Source organism: Aquarana catesbeiana, linkage group LG09 (genome assembly GCF_042186555.1).
Source record: "Aquarana catesbeiana isolate 2022-GZ linkage group LG09, ASM4218655v1, whole genome shotgun sequence".
NCBI classification, from domain to species: domain Eukaryota; kingdom Metazoa; phylum Chordata; class Amphibia; order Anura; family Ranidae; genus Aquarana; species Aquarana catesbeiana.
In genome coordinates this window covers 122,988,630-123,010,229 of record NC_133332.1, presented here as the reverse complement: position 1 = coordinate 123,010,229, position 21,600 = coordinate 122,988,630, and the positions used below count along the sequence as shown (strand labels likewise).

At 41.2% G+C, this 21,600-nt stretch overlaps 1 long non-coding RNA gene across 4 annotated transcripts in view; it reads left to right on the top strand.

Moving 5' to 3' along the window:
- The window catches only part of LOC141108046 (uncharacterized), a 314,741-nt gene that overhangs the window by 123,798 nt on the left and 169,343 nt on the right, over nt 1–21,600 (top strand). For 2 of the 4 annotated variants that reach the window (XR_012236003.1, XR_012236000.1), the window contains exon 2: nt 10,201–10,332. The exons of the other annotated variants lie outside the window; for them this stretch is intronic. This is a non-coding gene — a long non-coding RNA (uncharacterized lncRNA). The remainder of the gene's footprint in view (nt 1–10,200; nt 10,333–21,600) is intronic. 4 annotated transcript variants of the gene reach the window in all.

Below are 21,600 nucleotides of genomic sequence, written 5' to 3'. Positions count from 1 at the left end.
ATACCTGTGGCCCAATCGTCAGGCTCCCCCTCTACTACAGAGGAGCACAAGTCCTCTTATATCAGGGAAACCGCGCTCCCCACTTTGGATGAAGACACCATTACCGAACTTGAAACACCTATAACAGCAGATGAAGTTGCGAAAGCCATTGCAAGTACACCAACTGGCAAGAGCCCAGGGCCGGACGGCTTTACCCCAAAGTTTTATAAATTATTTGCTCCCCTCCTTATTCCCTTCCTCACTAAAGTATTCAATTCTGTATCAGAGGGCTCAGTGTTTCCCCCACAAACACTTGAGGCTCATATTTCCCTTATTCCAAAACCAGAGAAGGACCCGACTTTATGTACAAATTATAGGCCAATATCTTTGATCGGGGTGGATTTAAAGATTTTCGCTAAAGTATTAGCCAACAGGTTACAACCATTGTTGCCCAGTTTGATCCACTTGGATCAAGTAGGATTTGTGAGTGGCCGAGAAGCAAGGGATAACACCCTGAAAACCCTTCTTTTATCCAACTATGCCCGAACCCACGATATTCCCTTATGCCTCTTAACAGTTGATGCAGAGAAGGCATTCGACCGAGTAGATTGGCAATTCCTTCGGTTATCTCTACAACAAATAGGACTGGGAGCCCACATGATCTCAAGGATAATGTCCCTATACTCCTCTCCATCCGCTAGGATAAGACTGAACGGTACTTTGTCGTCGGCATTCTCTATTTCTAACGGGACACGACAGGGATGCCCCCTATCTCCCCTCCTGTATGTTCTCACCATGGAACATTTAGCCATTGCTTTGCGAAACAATCCCTCTGTGCACGGAATAACAGTCGGACCCACTCAAACTAAACTTGCTCTGTTTGCAGATGACCTTCTTCTATTTGTGACACGTCCACACTTGTCCTTAACCTCAGTGATGCAGGAGTTCCAGAGATTCGGGGAAGTCAGTAACTTTAAGGTAAACTATAACAAATCGGAAATTCTCAATATTTCTCTGCCAAAGTCGGACCTATACAGGCTTTCTACTGCCTTTTCCTTTAAAACAGGATCCACCTCCATCAGATACCTCGGTATTCAGATACCGGAGGATGTATCCCAACTCTTTTCCAAGAATTTTACCCCCTTACTCCTCAGAACTCAGGCCGATTTGTCTAACTACACACTTAAACGGCTCTCCTGGCTTGGTAGGGTGAACACCCTGAAAATGGATGTCCTTCCCCGATTTTTGTACCTATTTCAGACAATCCCCATATACATACCTAACTCCTATTTTCGGAAATTGCACCAGCTGTTCTCTAAATTTATTTGGAATTCAGCTCGTCCTAGAATTAGATACAAAACGTTATCTCTTCCGAAAGCGAGAGGGGGAGCTGGGGCCCCGGACGCTTCATTGTATCATAAGGCAGCAATACTTACTCGCATATTGGACTGGTTCCATAACCATACGACTAAGCTCTGGGTTCACTTGGAAAACCATATGAACTCCATTGATCTCTCAGCTCTTCCATGGACCACACCCGCAATTCGTAGGGGTTCACTCCCCCTCTGTGACCTCACCCGCCAAACGATCCAAATTTGGGATCGCCTAAACTCTGGAGGTAACATATCCAATCCTTCGGGACCTATGACCCCCCTATTTGGGACCCCAGCCTTCCCACCGGCTATGCACGTGACAAGCTTTGGACCTTGGCGGAAAGAAGACCATAGGAGGCTTTCTCAGGTTCTCCGTACAGACCCCACTCTAATGCCAGATACTCCTCCCGAATCGCTCTCTAGATACCCTATGCAATGGCTTCAGAAACAACAATTGACTTCCTATATCCAAACTTTCCATTCAATACAAGATATTCTAGCTGAACCCACAGGATTCGAGGATATGCTCCTCCAAAACGATCCTCCAACACACATGGTATCACAGCTTTATTCCCTTTTGTTGAATGCTCTTCACCCTGATCTCCCACCCTACACAAAGGCTTGGGAAAAAGATCTCCAACACTCCATCTCCCCCATTGACTGGCAAAAATGCTTTATTCTAACACACAAGCTCTCCCTAGCCACTAAAACTCAAGAAAAGGGGTTTAAACTGGTGACGAGGTGGTATAGATGCCCTTCGACAGTACATCGCTTCAACTTGACAAATCCAGATACTTGTTGGCGATGTTTAAACTCCAGGGGCACCATGCTCCACATTTGGTGGGAATGCCCACCCATACAAAAATTCTGGCAACAGATCTTCCTACTATACTGCAGGCTGATGGCGACGGCTCTCTCTCCTTCACCCGAGATAGCTCTCTTGTCCATACTTCCGGGCACACTCAAATCCATTAAAAAAGATGTATTACGCCATTTCCTAGCTGCTGCTAGAATGGTGATCCCAAGATATTGGAAGTCAAGAACTGTACCTTCCCTGGGGGAGTGGGCTATTGAGGTGGACCGCATCAGGGACCTTGAACGCCTGTTGGCTGAGGAATCTAATAAAGACAACCAGTTCTCTCTTACATGGACTTCGTGGTCCATGTTCCGATACTCATCGGACTTTATCCCCTGGGCAGAGGGCAACCTGGACGGTACCGCCCCATGACCATGCTGGAGCGACTCCAGTTCCTAACCTTTCTGTTTCTCTACTTTCCCCCAAACCCTTCTCCTTTGCATAGCAATGTATTCCTTAAAATTTAGACGCAGAATACGGTCCGCACAAGCTAATCCTATACAACGTAACAGACTCCTGGAATAAGTTGATTGTAAACACACACGAAGTTTACCTGTAATCCCCTCCAATATATAGTGAGGGCTCTCCGATTATCCTTGTTATATTTCATTATGCTAATTAAACAATGTTTTTTCCTTGTGATCTGCACACATAACGTACTGCAATATGTATCCTGCGACAACATTGGATCTATTGTTATCAACACTACTACTACTAATGATGTCTATGTGAAGTACTTTTTCTTGTATGTTCTTTCTTTTTCAATAAAATCAGATTGAATTAAAAACCCTCCTCTCCGGGGTGAGAATCCTCTGGGGGAATGGCCTCATCAGGTGCTCGCCCAGACCAAATGCTTCATCAGTAATAAAGACGAACGGGAGTCCTTCAACGTTGTCCGCATCAGGTGGCAATGCCCGGCCACCAGTCTGGAGACGTTGGTAAAACTCCATCTGGGTGAAGACTCCTCCATCCGACATCCAGCCATTCCTCCCCATGTCCACATAGAGGAACTCATATTGTGCCGACACCACCGCCATTAATGCTATACTATTAAACCCTTCATAGTTATAATAGTAAGACCCCGAATGGGGTGGTGACACGATGTGGACGTGCTTCCCATCTATAGCCCCTCCACAGTTGGGAAAGTCCCAACGGTATGCAAAATGCTTTGGAGTGCCAAGTCAGGACAGCCAGTATCCAGGCCCGTCAGGGGATTCGCAGGATGTCCGGCCTCAGGTCCAACTGTGGCAAGATAATCGTGGGCATTTTTCCTTAAAAAATTATGCAATATGCAGCAACATAAGATGATGTGGTTGATTTTGTAGTCCGCCATGTGTATTGCTGTCAGAACCGGCTGGCCATTATCCCAAAGGCATTCTCAATGACTCTTCTGGCTCTGGCCAGCCGGTAGTTAAAAACCCTCCTCTCTGGGGTGAGGATCCTCCACCGCCATTAATGCTATACTATTAAACCCTTCATAGTTATAATAGTAAGACCCCGAATGGGTTGGTGGTATGATGTGGACGTGCTTCCCATCTATAGCCCCTCCACAGTTGGGAAAGTCGGCAAAATGGGATGCCACAGTCTGCCATTCCTGTGGCGTTGAAGGAAACTGTGGAGTCAAAACAGAAAAATAAATATTAGTACTTTTGCACATAACATTGCAAGCAGATTAGACACAAACATTCTTGCCCAACTTCAGTATAACATTTATTTTAAGGAGTATTTAAAGACAAAAATATAAGGTCCACTTATCAGATGCCTCACCCCCCCCTAATGGCCCATTGTAAAAAATTTTAGGGGGGAGGGTTCGAGCTAAGTTTGGGACCCAAAAAAAAAAGCCTATGGCACTCTGCCTGAACTTAAGGACAACAATAACATTTGTAAACATTTTAGTGGGTGTTTTGGGTAAAGCACTACAATGGAGCTGACAAAATAAATTCTTAAGTGTATATGGTAATCATGGTAATTATGGAATGATGAAAGAAATACACTACATTAGCAAACATGAAATACATAGAATGTGATGTTATAGGGGAAAACTTACCTTAATATATTCCTTCTGCATGACCTGAATAATAACAGAACAGGTCTCTGGGATAATGATCCCCAGAGCCTGGAGGGAGATGCCTGTCGAGAACTTGAAGTCCTGCAGGCTTCTCCCAGTCGCCAAGCACCGCAACGTGGCGACTAGCTTCTGCTCCAGAGCGATGGCTTGCCTCATGCAGGTATTCTGCCTGCTAATATAAGGGGTCAGCAAAGCTAACAGATGGTGAAAAACGGGGTCCGCCATCCTGAGAAAGTTCCTGAAATCATCAGGATTATTTTCCTGGATCTCGCGAAGCAAAGGCATATGAGAGAATTGGTCATGTTGGAGTAACCAATTCTTGGTCCATGAACTCCTCCCCACCCTGCTCATGGACTGGGCTTGGGGCAAAGCAAGAACCCCAACACCAAGCCCCCACACAGCACGAACTCTACGACCAGTACGTACCCACAACATGGCTTCAAAACGGTCGGCTGGTCAGAATGAACTAACAGAACGCACTGAAGAACAGCAAGGCCTGTAAAGAGCGAGCTGAAAATCAGAAATGAGCAGACAAGAACACACTAAAAAACAGATGTGAACTGACTACACGCACTGAAAAGCAGGTACAAATCCAGAAGCACAAACTGAAGAGCAGTAACGGACTGAAAAGCACGAAAGCTGAAAAGCACGAATCGTCTCTCACCAAACTTCTATTAACACGAGATAAACAGGAGATTAGCAGACGGAACCCAAAGGGTGGCGCACTGGCTATTGCTCTTCCTTTTTCTAGTCCCTTCGTACGTGTTGTACGTCCCCGCGTTCTTGACGGTCGGACTTGTTAAAAAAATTTTTTTTAATTAAAACAAAATTTTATATATATATTAATTAAATTTTTTTTTTTATTATAAAATAACATTGCATTTCACACATATATATTTTAAATTTTATTTCAAATGCTTGTAGGATACAGCTTGTAATGGTATCTCTATGAAATGTAGTGCCTCTATAGAATTTTATATATATGTGTGCGTACCTATATACACGCAGGTAAACATGCATTTTATATATATTTTTTATATATATTTTAAATTTTATTCAAATTCTTGTAGGACACAGCTTGTAGTGGTATCTCTATGAAATTTAGTGCCTCTATAGAATTGTATATATATGTGTGCGTACCCATACACACGCATGTATACATGCGCTTTATACGTATTTTAATCTTTATTTTGGATCTAATGTTATCTTCAATTTTATGTCATATTCATCTCTAATGTATTTTGGGGGTGCATATAAGTCTTTGTACTTGGGGACGTTCCCATTTTGTAACAAGATTGTTGCTACCACATTAGGATGTTGATTTTAAATATATTCATAGTACACACTATTATTAAGTGACACTACATATAATCAACATGGTATTAGGGATACGCTTAGAAGTTATCCATTACACATGAGATTTGATTGTGGATATTTACTGTTTGATTGCCTTGTCATAGGTCATATACCCTGTTTCCCTGAAAATAAGACCTAGCGTGATTGTCAGTGATGGCTGCAATATAAGCCCTACCCCCAAATAAGCCCTATCCTGTTTCCCCAAAAATAAGCGCTACCCTTAAAATAAGACCTACAAGGTTTAACTAGGGCTTATTTGGGGGGTAGGGCTTATATTGCAGCCATCACCGACAATCACACTAGGTCTTATTTTCGGGGAAACAGGGTAGTAGCACTGGTATATTTTGTATGTTTGGGATAATATGTGCTGAACATCGGTCTCCGTCCTGCACAAACATCGCATTGGCTGTTGATATATTTCTATATATGTGGATATTTCCTTTGGGCTCTGACTCTATTAACTCGTTCCCCATATATACAGCTATAAATCCTAGTTTCGCAGATGCTTGTTGCTTTCTGCTGCGTTGTTCAATACACTGAGCAATAACACATGGAGCCTGGCACTAGAGTGTCTGCAAATCCACGGCAAAATGGCCGCAATGACTATATTTAGGTTGCAGAGCGTCCGTCCAATCACATCCCCCTGATGAAGACACGTGACCCTGTGTCGTAGGGGAGGGGCCAGGACGGAGCACAGAGCCTTTCACTCCACTGAGATGAGATGCACAGCTTATCCCTCCTGACAGGCAAACTTTGAGGCAAACTTTGGAGACTGTTATCAGATTGGTGAACTCACGCACCTTGCAAATGTGAGTACCCTAATGTGGGGAGCTTTTATTCCAATAAACATTTATAAACGATATCACACTATCCAGTTTTTCTTTTCCTTTATTCCTAACTGTGGAGCTGCTGCTGAAAACTGTGTATCTGGATTCCATCACTGAGCCGTGGGATGGCTCATAAGCGTGTTTAGATTCAGTCTCACAGCTGAGTCGCACGCTCTGAGGTGAGCGGCTGTCCCCGGGGGGGTCACTGGATGGCACTTGAACATGGAAATCTGAGCACTAAGCACTAAGATTAATGCACGCACGTTGTATTTTTTATGAACTGTTTTTATGGACTTTATGTGCATTTCTTTCATAAATTGGACTTTAATAACCACGTATCACATCTTGGATTTGATATTCACACTCATTGTGTGGCACTTGGCACTTTGTTGTGTTTTTTGCACTTATCACTGTGATATTATTTATATATTTTTTACACAGTAAATTTCAGATTATATAAATAATTTTTCATTCATTATATATACAGTTAGTAGTTCAGTAATCGCTACTCTTATTCTAATGGTATACATCTAGTATATTATTTACACATTGCACCTTATAATCACTTTAAAAAATTTTTTTTTTTCAATACATATATCCTTTGTGCCTTGCTGTGGCTGGATAAGCCGCTTATGCAAAATTTTCAGTATACCTCATATGCATTAATGATCTCCAGATTGACATTTTCACCTTAGCGCAGCGTATCTTTTGTATACAGACTTTTTTACCTTAATGCATTAAGGTAAAAAACCTTCATCCTTTACAACTACTTTAATCCATAACAATAATTCTTGACACTCTAGATAACACTACCCCTTAACTTCTAAAATGAACCATTGATACATAAAGTGGTATTAAATTCAAAACCAAAAATGTAAAATATGTAGCTTACCAATCAATAGATGTGGTGGCTGAATTAATTTTCTTTATGCTTTTTTTCCCTCTGATTTCACCTGGTGATCCTGTCAGTAACACACCTCCTATATTAGGGTGCCCACACTCTGGATGAAGGAGCAACAGAGACACCATTGGACAGCAGGATTGTCAGTCCTGGGGGGAGGGTAATATTAGATGTACTTGCAGATTTGGATACACCGACAAATTGAGACCAAACTTCAACTAAAACTTTTTGAGCAGCTACAACAACAGTTGTGTTCCTTTAAGAATGAAAGTCAGTCACCAGCTCTCTGCTCTGCACCCCCCCCCGTGCTCACTGGAGTGCTGGGCTGTGGAGGGAGCAGGAGCGGCCGGCTCAGGTTCTCAGCGGCTCACTGAGAGGCTGAACTGGGTGTAGGTCCAGGCATGTGGGTGGATCCTGACCATTTGGTTGCGATCTTGCCAGAGCCTGGACCAGCTCTGTCATGTCAGCCGACAGCAGGCTTCAGTCCACTGTCTGCTGAAAATGGGTCACAGGAGTGCAGAACGTACTGTACTCCCATGATCCACAGGAGAAGTACAGACAAACAAGCTTTCACTGTAAATCTCCTTTAACTCAAAAAGTACCTTCTACTTGTATTACTCCTTCAAATCTCCACATTTTTCTGTTTTGCTGCTGTAAATTCCTGTTAGAGGATGGATATGTTCATTCTCCATGGTTCCTCTGTATGTAGGAAAGTAGTCACCCTCTCTTGCTCACTTGCCATGTACTAGGGACTATGAAATATAAGATTTGTAGTATGCATAGAGCAGTGCACATGACTGCAACTAACATGCACTGCATGAAAAATAAATTACAGGGCCATTAAGTAGTGGAGTTGTATGGTATATTTTTGGAAAATGGTATATTTTTGGAAAATAAGAATTGGTGTCACTTTAACTTTAACCCACACCCCTAAGGCTTGGCCCTGAATTTAGCCTAATCATTAGCCCAATCCTTAAAGTGGAGTTCCGCCCACTTTTACAACTCTTCAGCATCTCTCACTAAACTGTGCACTGTAAACAAATTGGATATTTTTTATTTTTTTTTCTCAGCACCTACTGTATATCTGCTGTATTCATTTTTCACTTCCTCCTCCCTGGCCGCGGCCCATCACATCATTTCCTGTTTGCAATGCCTTCTGGGAAGGGGAGGCAACTTCCTCTGAAACTGCCGTTGCTATGGAAACCTGACCTGAAACCTATTACACTGCTTGTGCTGCACTGAGCATGTGCGAGATCTGCAAGGATGAGATCCAGGAAGAAATACAGTCTGGCTTCAGATGCCCACACTTAAGATGGCCATGGCCTGCTGTAAGTTTATAAAATAACAAACTACTGCTATAAACTAACAAAACAGACCTTAGTTTACAGACTAACTTTACTAGAATACATTAAGCTTGTGTATTATAGGGGTATTTTTATTTAAAAAGTATAATTTCGGCCAGAACACCACTTTAATAGTAATTAACTTCTAGAGGCCCACAGTTAATTCACTGTGTGCCTGAACTGTCAATGCAAAAACAACACTAGTGTGCTTAGTTCTCTTAGGGCTGAGATCTACGTGTTGAAATGTCCTAATCTGAAGTCAGTTCACACATAAGTAATTACAAAATTTGTCTGTCAAAAAGCAACATAATAGAGTTTGTAAAGCTCAACTTGCATGAAAGAAAAACATTCTAACAATATCATTTACTTTCCATATTCAGCTGTGAAAACGCAGTGAAATATGTAAATAACCTTTGCTATGTGCTGAAGGTTACTCCTCCTCACTCTGTGTTGTTGATTTCAACTCAGCAGTGAGCATGCCAGTCTAAAACCTGGTACACACTACTATTTTTTTTTTTTCATTTTTTTTTACCAACAGTCCAACGTTAGTACAGCAATCTCCCCCGTTGAGCTGTTGTGTTCTGACAGGGGGACGCCCCGCCCCAGAACACTCCGGTCAGCGCTTTCAGTCTTTGGCTAAGACCGCCTGCTATTTTTTAAGCATGTTCATCTGACCAAAGCCAACCTTCATAGGTGAGTCAGTTTTTTTGCATTCATAAAAAACGGACCCAATTCCCCATCCACACATTCAAGGTCGATGGGGGAATCCTCCTGCTATGTCATGGTATTCTAACAGTGGGGAACTTTCTCTGGCATCAGAATACGCTGATCATTACTGCAGGCTATACCCTGCCATGCTGATTGAGAGGACATTTTCCAACAGGGCGATTGTACAAAAGTCAATCGATGGATCGATTTCTGTACAACCACAGTGCCCATACATGGATCAAAATTCGAAAATTTTGATCCATCTATGGTCAATTCAATACAGGAGGTGCGTTCCTGGCCAGATCACCAGGTAAAAACAGAGGAAAAAGCTTGAAATAATAAAACTAACGCAACCACAACATATAATGATTGGTAAGCTACAATCTATTACTGCTTTAATAATTAGTGTGTTTTAAGTGATCATGCCGTAAAATCCAAAAGTACATTTGAAACTAGAGAGTTAGTTCACCTTCTAGCTGGTTGAGTCGTTCCTGACACTGTCCCTTTAACATATGGCATTAATAATATAGTAGCATTATATGTTTTAATCATGCGTGTTGTGATCTATGTTGTACATGTGTACAAACAGACAGCTGGACATTGTACTCTCCAGTTTCTAAAACTGTTTCAATAGCTTTGGGAAATAGTTATGATTTGTGGAATGAAATGATGGTAAAGGTTGCAGAAAATGAAAATGAAACAATCAACCTTTTCTTTAGCATCAGCAAACCATTCCTTATACCTGCTTATGCTGTTTCAATGTCTTGTCTCCTTTTGAACCCTGAACAGAATGTGTCATACGCTCTTTAAAACACTAGAAGGTTTGAGACAGGTCTGCAGTCTTCATTCATTCAAGGTCTTTCATGTGTTTTTGACACTGGAACTCGTATCCAACTGTTACCATCTCTTTCAGCTACAATGGTAAACCTATTTATTGATTTTTTTCCCCTTGTTAGGAATAGGTCCAATTCTTTTCAATATTTTCCAGCTATTCTTATAAATCACAAAAAGTACATATCCTTTAAAAGTGAAAAACAGAGTCCATGGGTGAAATCCTTAAAATACAACGTAAATAATTATATGGATATAATGTGCCAAAATCTACTCTACAAAAGTGCCTGCTTCTGTGCGTAACACCAACCAATGTACCCAAACTCCTTAAGAGTAGTTCTACGGTTCTGCAAGTTCCAGTGGTGTCCTCGCCCGGTCCAATTCTTGAATCGTCTCTCAGATGCTGCCGCCACCATCTCAGCTAAGGGAAATCAATTACCTGTTGCTTATTACCTATGCACTGTTGATCTCTTATAAATTGGAGATCTCTTTTATCCGGTAAGGAGTTTGGGCACATTAGTTGGTGTTACACACTAAAGCAGGCACTTTTGTGGAGTGAATTTTGGCACATTATATCCATATGATTATATACATCAGGCATGTCCAAAGTCGGGCCCGCGGGCCAATTGCGGCCTGCGTCCTGGTTTCGAACGGCCCGCCTGGTAATTTGGACATATATATCTGTTGTGGCCCCCAACGAATCTCTGAGCACTGGGGCCACAAAAGATATATATTCTGTCTGCATCAGAGGGGACATGAAGGGAATGGAAGAGTGCCGTACATACAGGAGAATTTCCTGTTTATGCGGTGGCCTCTGTAATAGGAAGTCCCATCTCCTGCCCTGCCATTGGACGACTGTTCTGTCCATCATAGGTGGTAGGACTTTGTATTGAAGAGGCCTCAGAGAAAACAGGAGTTTCCCCTTTATGTAATCTGTTGGCCCTCATTCCGCCCCTCTCCCTGTCCCCTCCGAGGCTGCAGATGAGCATGGATCAGGCTGCACTGATGGCAATGGTGAGTCTGCATTCATGGAAATGGGGGTGCTGTATTCATGGCAATGGTGGGGCTGCATTCATGGCAATGGAGGTGCTGCATTCATGGCAATAGGGGTGCTGCATTCATGGCAATGGGGGTGCTGCATTCATGGCAAGGGTGGGGCTGCATTCTGGGCAATGGGTGGTGCTGAAAACATGGCAATGGGGGTGCTGCATTCATGGCAATGGGGGTGCTGCATTCATGGCAATGGTGGGGCTGCATTCATGGCAATGGTGGGGCTGCATTCATGGCAATTGTGAGGCTGCATTCAAGGCAATGGAGGTGCTGCATTCATGGCAATGGTGGGGCTGCATTCATGGCAATGGTGAGGCTGCATTCATGGCAATGGTGCGACTGTATTCATGGCAATGGGGGTGCTGCAGTAATGGCAATGGGGGTTCTGCATTCATGGCAGTCATGGGGCTGCATTCATGGCAATGGGGAGGCTTATTTCATGGCAATGGTGAGGCTGCATTCATGGCAGGGGTGGGGCTGCATTCATGGCAGTGGTGGGGCTGCATTCATGGCAATGATGGGGCTGCATTCATGGCAATTGGGGTGCTGCATTCGTGGTACTTGTGAGGCTGCAGATGGGCACTGATTAGGCTGCATTAATGGGCACTGGCCCTTATTTTGCTTCACAGTTCTTTACTTAAAATGTAATTTTTTTTCTGAAACTTCCCTTTAAAGTGAAGGTGCGTGTTATACGCCAATAAATATATAAATATATATATAGATATAAATAAATATTTATATCTAAATAACACACCCAAGCTTATCTCTTCATCACACACACCCCCAAATGCAGGATAATTCTAGTTAGGCAGTGTATTAGTGCTCGGATGAACACACTTAGACCGAATTTTAATGGTTCAAAGAATGTCAGGCAAAATGGTCAGCCCTCACGCATGTTCACTTCATCAAATCTGGCCCGTTTTGAAAAAAGTTTGGACACCCCTGATATACATCAAGGATTTCACCCACAAACTTTGCTTTTCACTTTTAAAGGGATATGCAGTCTTATATTATATTTTGTGTTTTGTATTGATTTATAGTGTGAGCATGTTTATTGACACAAAAATGTTGGTTTTGATATATTGATCACTTCTCACTAATTTAAAGGAAAAGCGCACTTGCAATTTGTATTTTTGAAATTTTATTTTGTATTCAGATATTTAGTTTGCTGCCTTCATGTTTATTTTAACGTACTAAGATCAGGGTTTTTTCTTTTTTTTCGTTTATTATGACTTTATTCTTACATTCTTCTAGCCTTCTAGATTCTTTCACAAACATCATAAACTATATCTACTCTTGCATGATGTTTTGGGGTATAGGAATAGATATAGTAGAGGGGTTAACAGCAGGTGCTTTAAATGCAAATATTGCATGGATTAGAAGAGGACCTGATTTATGTAAAATGGACTTTGCATTGCGATCAAACTGATAACAAAAACGTTACATGTAAAGAATATTTCATTTTGCAGTAATAAAGTGATATGTCAGAGTTGATAGTGCCATTTACATTTTATTCTCTGGTAAGTTATATCATGGAGTTGCTGCTGTGAAGATCAAGAGCAACCTAAGAACTTGCGTCTTTGTTTCATATGCCTTTTTGTCTCCAAAGCCAGTTTCTTCTCTGCCCTGACTAGAGAGAAACATTGCTAACAGCATACATCTCATGACCAGAAGACTAGGATGACAGTTAAGCTGCTCATAGATGGATAGAATTTTGAACAAAAATTTGTACCAAAATTCTCAAAAAATTCACAGAACATTCGTTTGTCGTTCAAAAGATTTTGTTTGCTTTTAACATTTGAATTTGGAATGAATGGACTTTACCAAATGAAAACCACATACCACATGTTAGAAATTTATGCATTTTTTAAAAAAGTTTTCCATCCTGCTCCTGCTCGAATTTTCTCGTAATTGTGGTAGAAAATGAATGTCGATTTGACCCACCAATGATTAGAAAAACTAACAAACGTTCTTAGAACCATGACGTTCAGAGGATCATTTAGTTTATATGTCTTGATTTTTTTGTAACTATCAGTCTTTAATCAGTTTTAAGAAGAACAGTACAAAATGTGTCAGTATAAAATACCATAGTATAATCATCAACAGGAGTATCAAGAATGAGACCTATGTTCATTATAGGCAAATGGATACTGAAATAAGATAAGAGCCCTTGCACACTGGGGCGGTTTGCAGGCACTATTGCGCTAATAATAGCGCCTGCAAACCGCCCCGAAAGTGCCGCTACTTTCATTCCAGTGTGCAAGCCCGAGGGCTTGCACACTGGAGCGATGCGCTGGCAGGACGGTAAAAAAAGTCCTGCTAGCAGCATCTTCGGAGCGGTGAAGGAGCGGTGTGTATACCGCTCCTTTACCGCTCCTGCCCATTGAAATCAATGGGACGGCGCGGCTATACCGCCGGCAAAGCGCCTCTGCAGAGGCGCTTTGCAGTGATATTTAACCCTTTCTCGGCCGCTAGCGGGGGGTAAAACCGCCCCGCCAGCGGCCGCATACCGACGGTAAAACGCCGCTAATAATAGCGGCGTTTTACCGCCGACGCCGCCCCCCGCCCCAGTGTGCAAGGGCTCTTAAGGACAAAGAAAGAGGTATAATTAGAGGTGATCGGGAAGGGTAATTAGTTAGAAGATAAAGAAAAGGTTCAGAAAAGAATTCAGGTCCCATACTTCAGGTCATAAAATGATGGTGACCAAATAAAAAATCTTAGAGCAAAGCCAACCTGACTAGTTCTTTTGAAACTTAAAACCTGTACCTTGTATTAGAGCAAACCTCTTTTTAAAGGTCCGAGTGAGTTCAAAAATCTCAAGAAGAATAGTGGGGCATGGTGTTGTTTCCAGCAAGCCCGAACTGGCCAAAGAGCACACTGGGCTGCATGTCCCAGGGCTGGGACAATGGTAGGGCAGAGGGAGTGGTGCCAGTAGCGTTGCTAGCATCAGGCATCCAGCTGATGCCCTGCTTCATTCACGGACACCAACATCATTTCTTACCGATGTCATGCTAATCAAACAGAGCCAGGGAAGCTTCCCTAGGCTTCTCCTTGACTATGATGTGCCCTATGTGAGAAAATGAGGAGGGGTCCGGAAGGTTGAACATCACCCGCCCCGACATTGAGCCGCGATGTATACACAGTCTGAGAGCTGTGTATGGAGGAAATGGCAGTAGAATTTGACTGATGACAGAAGAATAAAGGAGAGAAGGTCTGGAGGGATGTGGAGGAGTTGGTCATAGAGAGGTAGAGTAGGCATTGATAGAAAAGAATAATAGTGACCAGAGATGGAAATGGAGGCGGATAGAAGGGAAGGAGAATGATTCGGGGAGGAGCATGGCAAGGGTGAAGGTAAAGGAGAATGTTCAAGGTGAAGGATATGCTTTTATAGAGCAGAAGGATCACAAAAGTAGAGAAGAGTTACAGAGGGAATGAAAGTCCCTGTGGATGGATGAGGGAGGGGATAAAAGGATTTGTGATGGCATTTGTAAAGAAAGGGAGAGGGGTGAAAGGATATTTTAAAATTTAAAAAAATGGCTGCTTGGGCCTATTTGTTGTCCCAGTCCTAGCCTGGTTTCCAGGATCCTGTCAAGGCACGTCTGGCTGCAATTAAGATGTGTGTAATAAAATCTCTAGTCTGGAATTGCCATTTGTTAAAGCCAATCCCAAAAAGTGCTAACACCTTAATTTTTTTATACCCAAGTTAAGTTTTAAAGCTAATATAACACTATGGGGGTTATTTACGAAAGGCAAATCCACTTTGGACTGCAAGTGCACTTGGAAGTGCAGTCACTCTAAATCTAAGGGGTAGAACTGAAATGATTGGAAGCTCTGCTGATTTTATCATTCAATCATGTGCAAGCTAAAATGCTGTTTTTTATTTTCCTTGCATGTCCCCCCTTGGAGTGTCCCACTTTCAAGTGCACTTGCAGTGCAAAGTGGATTTTCCTTTAGTAAATAAACCCCTATGTGAACAATGCTGGGCTGGATGACAAAAGTTTGAAACAGTGGCCAAGTTTTAGATAGTAAAACACTCTTGTAAGGCAGTCTTACTTTAAAGTGTACATTTCAACAAAAAGTTAAACACACTATTTAAATATTTTTATCTAAACTGCTTTACATAACAAAAAATTCTAATTCTGATTTTCTGTCAATTTTATAATCCAAACACTCTGTCCTATACAAAGTCATGAACATTTGCTTTTCTTCACTGTATTCAAAGTTGGGTTAAGGCATAGGGTTGATCTAAAGGCAAATAGGCTGGTTACTTTGCAAGGGAAGTTGCACTTTGAAAAAGATTTTCCCCAGAGCTTAATGAATGTTGTGAAATTTGACTTTGCAATGAATACCCAGTCTACCAGTCTCCCTGCGAAGGAGAGTAAAAAATGTTTTGTTTGCACATGATTAAATTATAGAATTCACCAGAGCTTTGCCTCATTCATTGAGCTCTGGGCAAAGGGAAATGCAACTTCGCTTGTAAACTTGTACCGTTAGTAAATCAACCACAAAAAAATATGAAGGCGGTACATAAAATGATCTAAGGTAGCTGCACGCCCCGATGCAAATACAAAAAAATGGAGGAAATTTCCCTGTGGGGTTTTGAATTGCAGCAATGGAGTCATAGTTTAGAAAAAATGATTTTATTACAACAATTAATAAAGTTATATATTGGCATGACCATTGTTAAAAATATGAGCTCTGTGATGAAAATTTGCATACATACAGAGGATGCATAAAAAATACCGCTGAACCGTGTGCATTGAAACATAGCATGATATATCACAAAAACCGTGCTGTGAAAGCTCCAATGCGTTTCGACCCTATGTAGTATCGGTCTTCTTCAGGGAAAGAGCATTATAGATTTCTAAAAGATACAGTGTATAAATAAGTATCTTAAACATTGTGTATACAGTAACACAAAAGTTCAAAAATAGTATATGCAGGAATATAATAAATAGTTACCACTGACAGCAGTAGGACAGACCACCCAGATGTATGCCTTGGAGTGTCATTCAAGGATCCAGAGCGCTCGGCAAGAGCCTGACGTGGAACCCCCCACGCCAGCAGTGGAGTGAAAGGGAACGGGGTGTGGAGAGGAGGCAGGCCGGACACCGGACCGTTGTCCGGCCTACCTCCTTTCCACAGCCCCTTCCCTTTCTTCCTCTCCCCCGACATCTCCTCTCGGTTACGGTGTAAAGTGTAGCATCTCGTAGTTCCCTTTTTTGGTGGTGCGGGTGTTCATCCCACTACTTGTTGTAATAAAATAATTTTTTCTAATCTATGACTCCATTGCTGCAATTCAAAACCCCACAGGGAAACTGCCTCCATTTTTAATAAATCAACCACATTGTCTGGATAGGGAAGGAGCAGCAAATCATTATTGAGGTTATCTCTGTGTTCTCTCCTCCAACCAGCAAGTGCTAAGAATTTTAGTAGATGTTTATTAGCACAAGCACAGTGTCACTTTGTATGAGTTCTGTGACCTAGAACTGACAAGAATTTAGTTGAAATACACACTGTATGGTAAAGCATAACCATGTGACAGACTGGTCTGATTGCAATATTTGAACTTCTTGTGTTGACATTCTATTTGCACAGTCATTGCATGTTCCAACATAAAACCTGTTGTAAATGAGAAGATTATCTTTTTATGTTCCATCATATTTAAAGTGATTCTTTAGGCAGAAGTTTTTTCTTACCTTAATGCATTCTCTGCATTAAGGTGAAAAACCTTCTGCATGATGACCCCCACCCCAGCCCCATTATACTTACCTAAGCCCAATTTTGATCCAACAATGTGCATGATAGCAGAGCTCTCCCCCTCCTCAATGGGTCAGACACAGCAGTGGGAGCCTTTGGCACCTGTTGCTGTCAATCACAGCCAATGAGGAGGGAGCCAGGGGAGGGTCCGGGCGGCCACACAGAATGGAGCTCAGGAGCAAGCATTCACAAGTGCCCCTATATCAAGCCACTTGCTATGGGGGCATTCAGCGGGGGAAGAGCAGGGAGCGCTGGTGGGAAACCTGAGAAAAGGAGGATCTGGGCTGCTCTGTGTAATTCCATTAAACAGAGTAGGTAAGTATAAACCTGTTTGTTATTTTAATTTAAATATCAAGCATTTACAATCACTTTGATTGATTTTTGTATTCATTTATTAAAAACAGAAAATCAACATTCACAGTTGAGTAAAATTTAATAATAACATTTTAATTTATTATAGTCAGATTAGTTAGGAAGCAGTTCATTGCTTTGGGGTATTGTGCACTGTACATCATTGTTGCTGTTTGCATTTTGATATTACAGACTCACTATACCTAAAGTTGATTATTGTGTTAAGTGGTTGCTGGAATTGATTGATAATCTTGCTAGGGCTAACTCATAAATCTGGGAAAATTTAGGACAAACCTGGAGATGAAAATGCTACTAACGTATTAGAATTCTTTTTTAATCATTCCATAAATGTAAGTAAAAACCTAACTGGTTTTTATTGGAAGCAACTTCCCTTCTCCCCCTTTTTCTGTTCTCTGTGTTTTATTCACTCTCCTTTTGTGGATTGCTTATTTCAGCCCCCTTATTTCTCGCTTAGGCAAGGATGATGTTTGCTGGGTATGCCTCCCCTCCGGCCTGCAGCCACCTGAGATAAGTCATACATCCCAGGATGCATCAAGACAGTCTCCTCTAATCTGCATATCTTACATATGCTCAGTGAGGAGCCAGCTGGGACTGATCAAGAAATCCCGGTTGGCTCCAAAATCCAACATGGCAGCATGAGACTCAAGAAAGAGCTGAAGATTTTTGGTTGTAGGATGAGAACGCTGAACTCCATGGGCTGGTTAGTGCCCATTTTATTAAAGTCAGCAACACTCTTTGCATACCCGGCTGAATTTTCTCTTTATTTGCAGCCACATTGACTTCCTAATTCTCTCAAGGACTTTAGTGGTAAGAAATCCTCCACCAAAAATACCAACCCTGCCCAACTGCAATAATCATTGTGAAGTCAAACAATGGTGTCATAATGGAATATAAAGAAAATAAATGAAGAATAAGCTTCAAAAGCATGACACCTTTGGTACAGGTGAAGGGAAATTCTCATCAGTGTGCCTCTTGTATTTAAGTGAACTGTATCAATGTTGGGGTTTGTTGTTTGGTTTAGGAGGTCAGCAAATTTTCATATTAGGAGCCCCGAAGAACTTCAGAAGAGAAAAAATTAATTGTTTAGATCATGGGTCTCCAAACTGTGGCCCGAGGGTCAGATGTGGCCCTTTGCTAGCCTTTACCTGGCCCTTGGGGCACTATTCCTCCCATTGAAACCAACAATACGGCACTATTTCTTCCACCGATACAATAATGTGATATTATTTCTCCTACTAATAGGGACTCTACCTCTCCTCCGATTGACCATCAACCCTGAGGCCATATTTTTACTCACTGATGTCGGGCCTGGGATATTTTTACTCACTGATGTCGGGCCTGGGACATTTTCTGCCCTCGCTGGCCACAATCCAGCCCTCATGAAGTGTGAAGGACAAAAAGCTGGCCCTTTGTTTGAAAAGTTTGGAGAGCCTTGGTTTAGATGAATAAAACTAAACATATTCATTATATGCATCTATAGCAGTGTTCTGTTTAGGCCAGATTTTTTTTCTTTAAGACCTAATTACAGTGTTAACTATTCCTAAGTGCAAAATAGTATGTGTAATGGATGCACACAACAAGAATGTCAGGGCAGCGTTTTAGTTACTTGCTTGTGTATGGCTCTGAAGTGAAGTCTTCACTTATGTATTGAGCTGAATATCTATAACGATATCTGATCATTAGGTTGTGGATGTTCAGCTGGGAGTAGACATGCTCTGCCTGACCTGAACAGATCTAAAAACTCCCTTCTCTCTTTGGGACACGTGTAAATAAATGTATGCACTTCAGCCTCTTGATTGATTAGTGTCTTTGAACACATCTGTGAACCATTTTTATGGACCATAAGATCAATTCACATATTGCAAGCAATGCTTTACTGAGATGAATTAAAAAAGACATTTGAAACACAAGCATAAACTTTTCTTTACAGATGCTACTGTACATCAGTGCTTATAATGTGAGTAAAGCAATGTATACTATAGCTGTTGTTAAAAGCAGCAATCCCCATCTTTTAGTAGTTTTTTGGGTTTTTTAAAAGTAGGGAATAATTGAAAAACCCTGTCAGTTTTTTTTTTTTTGACATGTGTTACATTGGGGAAAATTACCTTTACTCCCTGTTCCGAAATTACAGCAGAAAGTAAGAGGAAGGAAGAGAAAAACAAAATAAGAGAAATTACAGTACCTCCTAATCCAGCCATAAATGGATCGAATTCCGATCCAAGTATGGGCAAGGAGTTTGTACAAAAGTTAAACTACCTGCCAAATTTTCTCCACTTGATCAGCGCTGCCATTTATGCCTGCAGCTCTAATCAGTGTATTTAGACGGCAGGGCAGCTGCTATGCATCATGTATTGCTTTCCACTGTACAGTGCATTGGAGTGTCATTCACGCATGTACATAGAGCAAGTGACAGCACATGTTAGCATGTGTGTTTTAGTGCACATCGCCCCTAGTGGTCCAGTGACAGTTTCTTTAAGTCCTTTGTTGCAAAAATCACCATGATACATTGAGAGTGTGAATTATAGATAATAATAAAAACTTGACAAAATTCTAGCCCTTCTCTACCCTATCCAACAATAAGTTTCAGCATTAGATAAACTTTCAGTGAAGCAGTACTATGCAATATTTTATTATCATTGGATCAGTTGAATTTCCACATGAGTCATCATTGTGAAATGCGTTGTATATGTGAGTGAATGGAAACCTCAGTATAAAATAATTATTAAGCATGAGTATGTGTTCTGTTGTACAAAATGCTAACGGCACATTAACCAGCTTAGAAAATGTGTTTACAGTTGAAAAAATCTATGAGATTGGGTTGATTGCATTGCCCTCAGGTGGCAATCAGACACCTAAATCTAAGTGTGCCACATCCTATGTAATCTATAGATGCTAAATAAAGGAATTATGGACTTTGTAGGCACGTAGAAAAAAACATATAACAGTTTTAATAATTCACGTAAAATACATACATATACAACACAACATTTATGTGATAAAGCAATATGGGACACAGTGGTTTTATCCTAGAGGTAACACTTGGTTAATACTTCCTGTGTGGCAATATTGGAGAAATACCCACACTAAGATGTAGTGTCCCTTTTGGTAGTCCCCACAGTCCTCATAGATTAAAAAGAATTGCTCGCTCTACATGTTTCGCAACCTAAAATGTTGCTTCTTCAGGATTTTTCAATAATTGTTGTTGGAGAAAGATACTCAAACTAGAATATAGTACAAAGTATTGGCATGGTGGTACAGGTGTTTGTATGTACATGAACTCACCAATAATGTGGTGCTTAAACAAATGGTCTCAATGCTCACATATATCGGAAATAATGATTGCAGAACATCCCCCTCCATGGTATGCCTGTTTACTCTGTTTCCCAGGCGGTAAATGTTTACCTTGCTGGTATTGGATGCCTGTATACTCCTTGTGAATGGGTACACATAATTCTGAATTTTTTTCAAGGTATTTTGAGCCCTGTTAGTTCCCTTTCCTTATATTTATTTTTATGGCTAGGTTTTTACTGCCATTATATGGTTAAAGATCCTGGGAGGACCAACTCTATGTTTTTTTTCCCTAGATTGAAAAGCATCTGGCTTAAAGTGACACATACAGTAGTAGAGGCAGACTGGCTTATTTGGGAACTACCAAGAGGAACGCTACATCTCAGTGTGGGCATTTCTCCAATATTGACACACAGGAAGTATTAACCAAGTGGATAAAACCTCTAGGATAAAACCACTGTGTCCCATATTGCTTTATCACATATATTTTGTTTTGTATATGTATGTATTTTATGTGAATTATTAAAAATGGTTATATATATTTTTATACGTGCCTACAAAGTCCATTATTCCTTTATTTAGCGTCTATACAGTTGAAAAAATCTGTATTGCAACCTGTGGTCTACTGAAGCTTGATGCATTGGACCTTGTTGTAGGTACAAAATACTGCCCTATCATAATATACTGTACATATAGGGCAAGTGTAGAAAATAGCATTCCATCCCAGATCCTATAAGCCAAATGTCCAATCAATATACAGTATATACTGTACAGTATACATTTAAATCTCAAGTTTAAAGCAGTACCAAAGTCTGATCTTTTGGATCATAGACACATCTGTATAGACCAAGTTAGCACATTACAATAATTGATTACTTCCAAAAAAGT